Source organism: Quercus robur, chromosome 3 (genome assembly GCF_932294415.1).
Source record: "Quercus robur chromosome 3, dhQueRobu3.1, whole genome shotgun sequence".
Lineage (NCBI taxonomy): Eukaryota > Viridiplantae > Streptophyta > Magnoliopsida > Fagales > Fagaceae > Quercus > Quercus robur.
Window position 1 is genome coordinate 21,315,502 of NC_065536.1, and position 13,880 is coordinate 21,329,381.

At 34.9% G+C, this 13,880-nt stretch overlaps 1 pseudogene; it reads left to right on the plus strand.

The window, feature by feature from the left end:
• The first annotated feature begins 877 nt into the window (after nucleotides 1–877).
• On the plus strand, nucleotides 878–10,081 carry LOC126717477 (CMP-sialic acid transporter 2-like; annotated as a pseudogene).
• Nucleotides 10,082–13,880: the final 3,799 nt, after the last annotated feature.

Below are 13,880 nucleotides of genomic sequence, written 5' to 3' on the forward strand. Positions count from 1 at the left end.
ACCCAACCCCAACCCTGAGCTTGGGTCCCCTGCTCCTGCTCCGCCTGAAGATCTTGCACAAGACATTCCACCTCGTCACTCAACTCGAGTAAGATCTATTCCTACACATTTACTTGACTATCATTGTTACACTGCTCTTGCTACATTACATGAGCCTCACACCTATCGTGAGGCTTCCACTGACCCTTTATGGCAGATTGCAATGAAAGAGGAACTTGATGCATTATCTAAAAATCATACTTGGGATTTGGTGACACTCCCTCCCGGGAAATCTGTGGTTGGTTGTAAGTGGATCTACAAGATTAAGACTCGCTCTGATGGGTCCATTGAGCGCTACAAAGCTCGTCTTGTTGCAAAAGGTTTTACACAGGAGTATGGGATTGATTATGAAGAGACCTTTGCTCCGGTTGCTCGTATCTCATCTATCCGTGCCCTCTTAGCTGTTGCTGCTGCCCGTAAATGGGATCTTTTTCAGATGGATGTCAAAAATGCATTCCTTAATGGGGATTTACATGAAGAAGTTTATATGCAACCTCCTCCTGGTCTCTCTGTTGACTCAAATAAGGTTTGTTACCTTCGACGTGCACTTTATGGCCTTAAACAAGCTCCACGAGCTTGGTTTGCCAAATTCAGCTCCACCATCTCTCATTTGGGTTACATGGCCAGTCATTATGATTCTGCCTTATTTCTTCGTCGCACTGACAAAGGCACTATTTTACTTCTCCTGTATGTGGATGATATGATCATAACTGGTGATGACCTCAGTGGCATTCAAGAACTCAAGAATTTTCTCAGTCAACAATTTGAGATGAAAGATCTTGGACATCTCAGCTACTTCTTGGATCTTGAAATCACTTATTCTACTGATGGACTTTATCTTACTCAAGCTAAATATGCTTCTGAACTCTTGTCTTGAGCTGGACTCACTGATAGTAAGACTGTTGACACTCCAGTTGAGCTTAATGCGCATCTGACTCCCTCAGGGGGGAAACCATTGTCTAATCCCTCTCTTTACAGACGATTGGTTGGCAGCCTAGTTTATCTCACAGTTACTCGTCCAGACATCTCCTATGCTGTTCATCAGGTGAGCCAGTATCTGTCTGCTCCACGATCAACTCACTATGCTGCTGTTCTGCGCATTCTTCGATACTTGAAGGGCACCCTCTTTCATGGCCTTTTCTACTCAGCTCAGTCTCCTCTTGTACTCCGTGCATTCTCTGATGCTGATTGGGCAGGAGATCCTACTGATCGCAGGTCTACTACAGGTTACTGTTTTCTCCTTGGTTCTTCTTTGATTTCTTGGCGAAGTAAGAAACAAACTTTTGTGGCCCGCTCCAGTACTAAAGCAGAGTATCGTGCTCTTGCTGATACCACATCTGAGCTCCTTTGGTTATGATGGCTCCTTAAGGATTTGGGTGTGTCCACCTCCTCTGCTACTCCCCTCTATTGTGACAACCAGAGTGCCATTCATATTGCTCATAATGATGTCTTTCATAAACGGACTAAGCACATCGAGATTGATTGTCATTTTATCCGTTATCATCTTGTCCATGGTGCTCTTAAGCTTTTCTCCGTCTCCTCCAAAGATCAACTTGCAGATATCTTCACCAAGTCACTTCTTAAGGGACGCACTCGTGATTTGGTTGACAACCTCAAGTTGGTCTCACATCCACCTTGAGTTTGAGGGGGGCTGTTAATGTATATTATGTTATGGGCTTTAGGCCCAATTAGCTTACTTGTATAGCACACTTGTACTTGTACTACATTCTACTTGTACTGCACACATATGCCTCATATATAAAGGCAGTGATGTATATTCTTTTAGTTATGAAATACAATACAATTATTCTGTATTTCTAACATTTAATTCATCAATAGAGAAAAGCATCACTTGTTGGTGATAGTCTGCAATCTTGCAAATTCTTTAGTCAGGCTTAATTCTCTCTGCAAGGGTTCCCGCCTCCCTTTGCATGTCATGATATTGTGGTACTTAATTTTGAGTGATCTTTTTCAGTTTGGTCTGCTTAGTCTCTAATTTGAAATTCGGATTTTTATATTTAAAAACATATTCTCATCCTGTGTATTTGTCACCCATTTTCGAGTTAGCATGTTGCTTACTTTGACATCTCACACGTGGAGACCTCTAATTTCAGAAGGATGTTTTCTTATTCTTGCAGGCAGCTCAAAACAATGTGCTTTTTGCTGTTCCAGCACTTCTTTATGCTATTAATAACTATCTAAAGTTCACAATGCAGGTAATATTCCTATATAGGTCCTCTTACCATATATTTACGCTTTTAGATAGCATGTCTATCTCTCTTTTTATCTATCTATTATCTATCTATACAATATAATTTAATAATTTTTTTAATCTTTTCTTTGAATATAGACTTGATTATTCTGCAAGCATTGTATATCAATACCATGCCTAGACCAGTGCCTGGAAGTGTTGGCCACCTAGGCTGTCTTTTTTGGGCTAAGAGTCTGGGTGTGTTTGAACTGCAATGGCAGTATTCTAGATACTCAATGGCTTAGGTTTGTCGGTTTGGAGATAGAATAATCTGAGTAAAAGACTGGACTGCTGCAAATAGCAAATGAAAAAGAAAATAGAGAGAGGAGAAAGATCAACTTGGTATCAACTTAGGGTTCTTGAGCATCACACCCGAGTGATGGGTGCAACATGTATCAAACAAGCAGCTGGGTTTTCCAGAGACTGGACTGCTGCAAATAGCAAATGAAAAAGAAAATAGAGAGAGGAGAAAGATCAACTTGGTATCAACTTAGGGTTCTTGAGCATCACACCTGAGTGATGGGTGCATCATGTATCAAACAAGCAGCTGGGTTTTCCATCCTTTTTCTTAACTGCTGAAGTATCAATAAACTATATATAGGCATCTACCTATGCTGCTTTGGGACCAAGTTTCTCAAAGTTAATTGAGAATGCAATTAAAGTGCATCCAAAATGGCCCTCATATCAACCAAAATGAAGAAATAAAATCCAGAAAATTGGCCATATGTATAATTAGGCGCAACTAAAGAGTCTGGGAACAATGCAAAAAATCCAAAATACACCTGAGTATCTGACTTGAAAAATTATTAAAATATATCTTGGAGCAATATTTCAGCTCCTTGAGCAAGTTCCATTTGAGAGTATTGTGAAATTATTTTGTTTGACTTTGAACCAGCTAATCTCATATAATAATTTTCCACCTCCATTACATATTTGGGTCATGCTCATCCACGTGAATAGACTCTGATTAAGACTGGAATATCCATTGTCTATCTCTTGTGATGGTCCTTGGGCTCTGATTAGACCAGAATATTAAGCTCTTAGAGCCATTGCAACAAGAAAAGGATTAGTGGTTTGTGCGAATATCTGGAAACAATGTTTGTAGATGTAATGTGTGGTGTTCCTTCAATGTACATTATGTATGCCATGATATGTACATGTGGCAGCTGGCTACCTGCCTAGGCTGGTGTCTGCAGTCTGCACTACCAAATATGGTTGGGTGTGTAGGCTTCCTAGGTGTTTTGACGTCATTTGCTGCTTTTTATTTAGAATAGAACTGTCTTCATCATAAGTTATTCTGTTACTGGCATTTTCAGGCCTTGTGTGTTTGTCTAAAGTTATAAATTGATTGATATAAGGTCATCTGTTATGCAGCTATATTTCAATCCTGCAACAGTGAAGATGCTGAGCATTTGAAGGTATTTTGAGATTTATTGCTTTTGTAAATGGTATTTTAGTGATATTACTTGCCATTTTCTTAGCTTTGCTATTTGTATCTCTCATGGCCACTAACATTACCTGCTGTGAAAAAAATGCTAATTTGTATTACATTCTACATTGTCCACTGATGATAGTAGTTTAGCTGGATATAACAGAATTCTCCTTACTTGTGTTATATTTTTGGCATATATGTTAAGTGTCATTTTCAATATCCTGTAGAAGCATACTTGTTATGGCTGTAAACATGCATTTTTAATCTTTTGATATTGAACGTTTTTTTTTTGTTTTTTTATCAATATCAGAGGTACACAGTATCAGCAATTTCTTACACAGTATTTTTATTATGTGTCTTGCTTTTTATAATTTGATTTTGGTCATTACGTGGGCCCTCTTACAGTTTTGGTCTTTAATCTTATTCAAGTTAGTTTTGAAGCTGAACTTCCACTTGGTATGATAGATGGTTTGTTTGAGTGAGAGCAAGGAAACAAAAATACACAGGATCATATGGCTCCATCATGAGCTTCCACTATTGGCCCTTGTCATTAAGAGTAGGAAAAAGGAAACTCATAAGAAAAAATGAAGCCTTGTAATATTGTTGCTTAATCTGAACTTTAGTTTAGTGATTTGGTGAAAACTGTCTTAATGTTCATAATTAGTCTTATATATATTTTGTAGAAATAGTGAAAGTCTTGTAAAGATTTGATGTTTGTTCATTGACATGCAGGTTTTAGTAATTGCTGTTTTCGTTGAAGTTCATAATGAGACGCCGGTTTTCCATAATTCAGGTTAGTATCATATATTAGTTGCACCTCATCTTGCTTAGCAAAAGAAAAGTTTCTTCTCTCTATCATCATTTGTTCTTCAATGTTGTATGAGAGCTTGGCAATGTTAACACCTTTGGGGTTCTCTATTGATAACACCTCTGTGTGCCTTGAAAATTGTATGGTATGTTGATGATTCATTTGTTTTGTTACAGCGGGAAGCTCTTGCTCTGCTGCTCATTGGAATTAGTGTAAATCAGTTGCGTTCTTTGCCTGAAGGTACCACTGCTTTGGGTCTTCCAGTCGCAACAGGTGCATACATGTACACGTTGGTCTTTGTAAGTAACTTCTGGTAATTATTGTCCTCTTATTTAACATGGACAATTGGAATGCTTGATAAGAAGAAAGTTTGGAAAAACTACTCTGTTTACATTTTGTTTCTTATTTGCAAAACTTATCTGTGGATGTTGGAGGCTAATGTAAATAATTTTATTTACAGGTAACTGTTCCATCTTTGGCATCTGTCTACAATGAGTATGCTCTAAAAAGTCAATATTGTACAAGCATTTACCTCCAGGTAACATACTATGATCATGTATAGTTAATTTATTAGTTTCACTTGGTGCAACAATTTGAGGTTTAAAATTGCATTATTTGATCAAGGAAAATAGCAAGTACGATCTGTGCTTGATGTATAGTAAATATTGCTCTATTATCAAACTATGAGTTATATGCAGTATGCCTGTTTTTCCCCTTGCATCATATGAAAATGGTTCGTTAATGCTTTTATGAATATCTGGGAGGGGCTACCCATTATGTTTGTCAAAGCATATTGAGTGAAATTTGGGTGTGGTTGTTCCCTAGGCTGGAAAGTGAAATTTTTGAAAATGAGATATAGTTTTAAGTTATAGCATAATTCACCAAAGAAAGTTGAAGGGCTCTTCGGTTCATTTGTTGTAAGTCAAGAAAGCAAGTGTTTGTGGACCATGTCTGCTGGTGATAAATTCATTGGAGCTCCTGTTCCTGTCTTTTTGGGTTTGTTAGGATCAGTTTGATTTAGCTTAAAACCCTAGCTTATTCTCGACAGCTTATGTACAGCTTTTTAAAGCCTTGCCATTTCTATGTGCAACTGTACTTGCACACATCTTATTTTTTAAACAAAATAAACCCAATGAAAATAAGCTCACCCAAACACACTCTTAATTGGCCTGAAGGAGATAAATTAGGAATTGTCCATTATATTTGGGTCAATTGGCCTTAAATTCAATCTACAAGATCCTAATTCTGTTTGTAATGTTCTTTCCATATCTGACATACAGAATCATGTTGTATTTCAGTTGCAATATCAGTTAATTAATGAAAGTATATAAAGGAAGTTAATGTCTACAATTTGAATCTCTGTAATTTTGGCTTACAGAACTTATTTTTATATGGGTGTGGGTGCCATATTTAACCTTCTAGGAATATTGGGAACTGCCATTATCAAAGGTATGCACATGGATCTTTATTTTTAATATTTCAGATATTACTTGACAAGAAAAAAAACATGGTATTTAAGATTATATTGGCATAACCAACAAATATGGCTAAATTTAGGAGTAGTATTATGTATCATTATTATATAAGAAACTGGTTCTTTGCGGATACTTCCCAATATGTATATGATACTTGGACATATCCAGGATTTAAAACTAGATCTTTTAGTACTGAAATTCATAGAAAAAGGTTTTGGCACATCTGGTTTGATAAAATACGAATATATTTTTTTAATTGTAGAAACAGGAATATAATTGTCTGGAGAAATGCAAGGAGTTTTTATGTCAACATTTTCTTTACCCTTTTTCTGCAAATGGTTTGTTATTCCATTATGTGTGTAAATGTATCTGTGCCATACCCTTTGTTTCTGCTTCATGGATATTAGGGAGGATGTTTGAGTTCTATTGAAATGAAGCCTCTGATAGCATATTGGGCACACAGTTGTCCATGCCTAATGGTTGAAGGTTTGGGGTAGGTCGTGTGTACTCTTCCTCACCCATCCTGACTTCCCTTCCCTGCATCCAAACTGATATATTAAAAATATTAAATATTTTATTTTTATGTCTTAAAAATATCGAAAGGTATGTAACAACACTATCACTCATCACTTTTCATCACAAACCCTAGCCACCCTTCCTTCCCCCTCTCTCCCTCTCTTTCTCCTTTGATTAATTATCAAAACCTAGCCCCCATCCCTCCTCCCTCTGTCTCCTTGCTGTCAATCTCTATCTCCGTTGCCATGGAGGCTATATTCATCAACAGTAATGATCCTTGTCTTCTGATGACCCCAAATCCAATAACTCTCATTTCCAAAGACTCCTGTGAGGCTATGACCTCAATTCCATAGTTCGTGGCTGGAGTTGTATGATTTGCTGAACATCCTGCCAAGTTAGGATAAATAATGGTTTGGTTGGTGGGTATTATGTGGTTCTATGCTGTGAAATTCAATGTTTGGTTTGTGATGTATAAATTTTATTGTGAAATATATATGAGACCATATTTTTCTAATTTTGCCTTGTTACTTACTCCCTGCCTTATTTATTTATTTACTTACTCTGTGCTTATTCTAAATTGTTTTATTCTCTGAAGAGTTTTGTTCCGTGTGTAATTGATGGATGGGGTAGTGAGGAATGATGATTGGATCAAAATTTCCAAATTGTATTTCTGGGTCAATAAATTTTCTATTTTCTGTTTTCTTTTTTGCACAAAGCAATTAAAGTGTTAGTCAAAATGTATTAGCGAGTAGTTAATTATAAACTTTGAAAGGGGATCCCAGAGTATGTAAGTTTAGAATTTGAAAGCAATTGTCAAGAATGGATGAGGTGGGATTAGGAGGAATTTTGTTAGTTCCAAATGATGGCAACAGGTCAGGTTGTGTAGGGGCGATGGTGGGGGTGGGGTCAAACCCCCTACCTCGAAGTGGGGTGGGGGCATCACTTGTCCCATTGCCATCAGAAGGAGATCTTTAAAGGATATTTCATCCATTCCCTTGTTTGAGAGTTTAGTGTGTCAGAATGAAATGGCTGTGAGGGAATTGCCCATTCCATTCCATACATAAGCATTCCTCCCAAAAATGGGAGAAACACTGATTCCTGAAGATGAAATATGGATTTTATCCTTATTTTTTTTTTAAGAAAAAAAAAGGGCAAATGAAAGTTGAAGGGTATATACAATTATATATTTCTTAGATTTCTATTCTGTCATTGATAAACTTCCACACACTAGGAAAAGTACACCATATTCCATTCCATTCCTTTATGATCTACCTCTTCTATTATTTTATATGCTTCTTGCCCTTAAATGTATGTGTTGTATTTATAAAAAAAATTCTTATATGCTCCCAAATATAGTGTAAAACTAAAAGCCCATTTTGATTTTTTACTTATCTTTGTCTTCGAGAACAATGTGAAGTACAATGAAGTCATTTTTATCAAACTTGTAAATGTACCCCTTGCCAATAGACTCTTGCATTTTTTGTAATCAAACTAAGCTGTGGGTCTCAGAAATCACAATGTTAAATTTTCAGGTCCTAGTAGCTTTGATATCTTAGAAGGTCATTCAAAAGCTACCAAGCTTCTGATAGCTAACAATGCAGCACAAGGAATTCTATCATCATTTTTCTTCAAATATGCAGGTAATAATATGTTTACCTATTTGGTAAATGTATTTAAGGACTTATTTTATTTAATAAAATTCCTTATTACTGAAAAAAAAATTATGTATGTCCTCTCTCTCTCTGTTTGTGTGTGTTTTGTTCTGTCCCCCCATATCCCCTCCCCACCCCACCACACACACCCCCCCCCCCCCCCCCCCCACAAAAAACACCGCAGGTGGGTGCCTGTGTTTAGCGATCATATTTATTGAGCTTATTGTGATGCATTTGAAATTTCCAGATACAATTTTTAAGAAGTACTCATCAACAGTTGCCACAATCTTTACGGGCATAGCATCTGCTGTGATGTTTGGTCATACTTTGACTGTAAACTTTTTGTTAGGGATTTCTATTATATTTATCTCAATGCACCAGGTAATTTGAGACAAACTTTTTGGATGGATGAAAAGTGAGAAAAGAGAGAAGTGTTTTATTGTTAATCAGTCTTTTTGATCTTCTGCTTCTTTTTTCCCTTTAGTTCTTTTCACCCCTTTCTAAAGTCAGAGATGAACAAAATGGGAAGCTTGAACTAGTAGATGCTCATGAAAATCAAAGGTACAGGCTCATTTTTTGCTGATTTTTTGTGCCTTGGTTAAGTAGTATCATTGGGCAATTGCTTCAGTTGGGGGTTTGGGGAAACTTTGTGACTTGTACATTCTTTATTCTACATTTTAATTATGAATTTATTATTCCTTCTTCAGGCCAAAGGATTCTTTTATAAATATGGCAGCAGGAGCAAGTGAAGAGGTGTGAACCTGCAGTCCTTGTTTTGCAGAGTCGAATTCTAATATGTTATACTTTTGCTCACTATGTGCTTATTAATTTTCCCCTCTTAGGCAAGTCATCTTGTAGGGTCTGATGAGAGAAAGCCACTTCTTCCCACCTGAGGCTACTCTTTGTGTATGTTACTGTCTCTCTATTTGCTCTTGGTTTAATCTCTGTCCCATTTGCTATCACAACATGCATATTGGAATCTTTTGAATTTAGACTGAAGCCAAACGCTTCAATTTAGACTGTACATCTATGTTTCTTTCTTGGGTGTGCATTTCGGGTGCTGGGTATTCTTCAGGAGCCAGATATATCTACTGATATTCATACTTTGGAATAGGGACAAAAGGTTAATTCATCGAAGCATCCAATTGTATTGCTAGTTTAAGTTGGTCTCAGGGGGATGGTGGAAAGTTTATGCCTTACCCAGCAATTTTAGTTTAACAGGCCAACTAAAATTGTCTTGGTAATGCCTGTTTTGGTGGAACTGATGGGTAGCTGGAGATAAAGAGGCTTGGGAATAATTTTCCTCATGATTCTATATTGGAATGCTACCCGATACAAAAACATTAGTGATATTTTGATCTTTAATCTGTTTTTCATTTATTCTAAGATGTATGTACGACATTAGAATGGTATACTTTCTGTTTCTTTATTCAATTGCCACCCGATATATAATCAAGCTGTATTATTTTGAATGTTATTGCAGGAACTTTCTTCGAAGAAATTCTTTTGGCAGGATTTATAGGATGGTACAAATGATAGCCAGGTCTCCAATCACTCAATAAAATAAAACTAAGAAAAATAGCCTTCTACTTTTTTGGGATCCCTTGTCCATTTAATGGGATTTTCTAGCTGGGGCGTAAAGCTTTTCATGGATGTACATGCAGAGTAGAAGCTGGCGGATGACCTGGGGGTTTTTGCTGCTCTGAGATTTTGATAAGGAGACATACCTGTCTTCCTGGCCGGATCTCCAAATTCCAGCCCCGAATTCAATACACCTATTTGGTTTTACTAATGGTGATTTTTTTTTTTTTTTTAAATATTAAGAGTATCAAATATTTTTGACCCCTTTTCTTCCCAATATATCATTTTATTTATTTATTTATAGAAAGTGTTTTGATATTGATACTAGACTGCTGCAGGAAAAAAAAAAAAAAAAAAAAGAGAACTGTTCTTTTTTCATTCTCAATATCAAAAGTGATACTTCAATGGTACAATTAAAAAAAATTTACACTAGCTACCCTCATTCTTTTCTCTTTTTCTTCTGAGGAAGTAAAACGTGGGAGAGTCCTAACTTTTTGCTTAAACTGAGCAAAATGGACTTGTTGAGTTCCTGGTTCAAGCGTTTTAACTTATACGAAACAATAGTATTCCCTTTATCTTCCTGGTATGTAATGGCTCAATCATGCAGTCTAAAAATTATTTAACTTAATGGATACTAATTCCTTTAGGGTATACTTGGAACGGAGAGGGCCAACCTGACGAGTGGTTAGAGGGGAAGGTGACTAAAATATACCAAATTTAGTACATTATGATTATTGTCACCTTCACTCTCCTCTTCCTTATTCAAATATATGATCACAGTTCTTTTTCACTAAGAATAAGAACACGACGGCAATATTTTCTGGTCCCAGCTAGTTCTGTGATGGGTTCAGAAGATGTGTTTTTTTCCCTAATAACAAGAACAATAAGGGACTCTTACTTTGTGTAACAGTAGATTAGTTAAGTCAGTTACTCTATTTTAAATATGTTGTAACTAATTGGAGTTTGTTAATTTGTTAGGGGTTTGTTTATTGATGTTTATAGAGCTTGATTAAGATTAGTTGTAAGGGCTCTTCTTCATGGGCTATTAGTATAAACTAGTAGCAAACACCGAGTGCGATGTAAGAGCTGCTTTACAAAAAGAATTGTAAATGATCTAGCAACAAATTACTTACAGTATTGGATATCCAAACTGGACATGTCATGGATTATTGATCGAACCTTTTTGTCTTAAATCTACCTTCTCCAAAATGCACCACCTCTCACTAGAGTTTTAATGGTCACTTTGTAGGTCCAAGCAATGACGGAGACAATTTACAATTTTGTTTTTTGTCGATATCTATATATATATATATATATATATATATAAATTTGTATTACGTAAAAATTATGGTTCTTCTTCCAACCAACATAAAGAGCTTGTTTTGCATCATTTTATTATTTATTTTTTATATTAACTATTTTGAATGTTTGTATGAAAATATATAATATCATTCTCGTTAGAGATTGAAGAGGATAATAAATTTTTTTATAAAGGAATTTTTGTCATATCAAATAACTTATACATTGCAAAATGAGATTCGCACGTCAATAGAAAAAAAAAAAAAAAAAAAAAAAAGCTTTCATTTGCTCAGGTGAATCATTTAAAAGTCTATGAGAAACATAGTTATAGCAATTTTCTAATTTTTATTTGACTTAGAAATTGGTCTTCTAATTGAAATTATATCATATCAAAACAATAAAATTGTGTAATTCACTCAAAAAAACTAACCAATATAAGCTAAGATGGAAAAAAAATAAAAAAAGATAATACCACAAATTATTAAATTAAACAATTAAAAATAATACCATTTTTACCCAAATCTACCTTTTCACATTCTTAAGTAAGTGCACTAATATGGAACAAACTGGATGGAATGGATCGAAGTATGGCCAAATGGATGGAAGTAGACCAAAATGGACCACATTAAAATGAAATAGATTGAAGTGGACCAAAGGGGACTAGATTAGATCTAATGGACAGAATCATCAGCCATGTCACCCTCTTTTCTTTTCTTTTATTTAGAATTTTAATTTATTGATTTGTTCTTCTAATTTAGAGAAGCCCTTTGATCGACTTTTCAAACAGTTCAGGTCCCGAGGTAGAGTAGCCGCTTGATCGCCACAGCTCAAGATTTGAGGTAGAAAAGCCCCTTGGATATTCACCACATTCCAGATCGAGGTGGAGAAGCCCCTTGATCGACTTGCTATGTTCAGATTGATCAGTTATCAAATAGGTCAAGTATTCACAAGTTTTCAATTTCAACAAACAGAAAGGCACTAGTTCTATGTTCCAAGATTAGGTTTGAGGGCTAGGTAATCTTTGAAAAGTTCAACCTTAATTAAATCACGGCTACTAAAATCAGTGTCTTTGTTTTATATTGACATTCACTTTCCAAGCTCTGTCAATGAGGGGCATTCTATAGACACTTGATTTTGCACTCATGATTTAATCAAGGAAGATAGCTAGAATGACCATTTATATACCCAAAATTCATGATTGCATTACATGCATTAATTTGTTCATTGCATATCATAAAAATGATCTTGTAATTCTAACAGTCGCGACGATATGCCTGATTTCCAAATCAAACGTTCGGATTGAAAGATATTGCATGATTAAGTTTGCACGATTAGCATGCATTGTGTTTAGACAGAATCAACCACACATGATTAATTTAAATTAATTTTGATTGGTTAGACAATTAAAATTAATTAAATAATTTTGTGATTGGTTGTTAGTTAGCATAAAAAAATAGGCTTGTTTGCATGGGAATTAAGGGAATAATCGGATAACAATAAAATTGTGAATAATCAAGACTTTTTGGAGTATTTATCTACAAGATAATCATCACTAAAAAGGCCTAAATTATCAAGAAAATAGTTTAATTTTTAGAATATGGATTAAAAACGCGTCTAAGTACAAGTCTCGGCTCAAAAAATCTCAAAAAAAGAGTTCAAAATGGACCAAAACTCAAACAAGGGACCGGCACCCAAAAGGGCCATTTGGCATTTCTAGAGTGCCGATTGGCCCAAATTCGGGCCGAGCCCGTGGGCACTTGGATTGAGCTAAAATACATCCTTCTTGATTTTTTAGAGATAAGGACGTGTCCTAGTTCGTATTTTGATCACTTTAGCTAATTTTTCGAACATCCTAGCCTCTATAAATAAAGGCTACATCTCAAAATTTAGGGACTTTTGGGGACGCTCTCTGAGTTTCCCTCTTTCTGACTCTTCTTCTCTATTATTTTCTCTCTTACATTAAAGATGTTCTGGAGGCTCTAGCTTTAGGGATTTCTTTTTTGTAAGCAAAAGATATTTTAGGTTTCAAAGATAATTGAATAAATTTCTTTGAACCCTAAAATATTCCCTCAATAAGAAGAGCACGTCCATGCAAGAGGTAGTTTTTTCTTTTTTCCTTTTTCTGGTTTTTTATTTATTTTTTATTTTTAAATTTTACTTGATGATGCATGAATTGATGTGTTCTTTTATTTTTAATTTATGATGTTGATGCCAAGTGCTGTTAAACTTTTCTTTAAAACATGTTCTTAATTCTTTTGTTGTTATGGTTTTCCATTTGAGTTTCAAAAATCTACTCATTAATAATAAAAAAAAAAATTAAAATGTATTTTCATTAAATACAAATCTGAATTTTTTACATATCAAAACAGATCTATATTTTCATTAAATATAGATCTAAATTTTTTTACAAATCAAAACTAATTTGTATTTTCATTAAATACAGATCTAATTTTTTTAACAACAAAACTGATCTGTATTTTTATTAAATACAGATCTGATTTTTTTAACAACAAAATTGATTTGTATTTTCATTAAATACAGATCTGATTTTTTTTAAAGAAAATTTTATTTGTCACAAAAAAGTCTAAAAAAGAGAAAGTCGATAGTTGAGATGTTTTTGTTTGATGCATGTAGCGTAAGTTTATTTCATGAGTGTAGTCCTCTTCTAAAAAAGTCTTTTTCTTATTTTATTCATAAAAAACAGATCTAATTTTTTCTCTTTACAAATCTAGATTTTCTTATTTACAAATTGGATCTGATTTTTTTTACATATAAACCAAAAACCACTTTTTTTACTTTACTGCAAAATAGATCTGATATTTTTTAG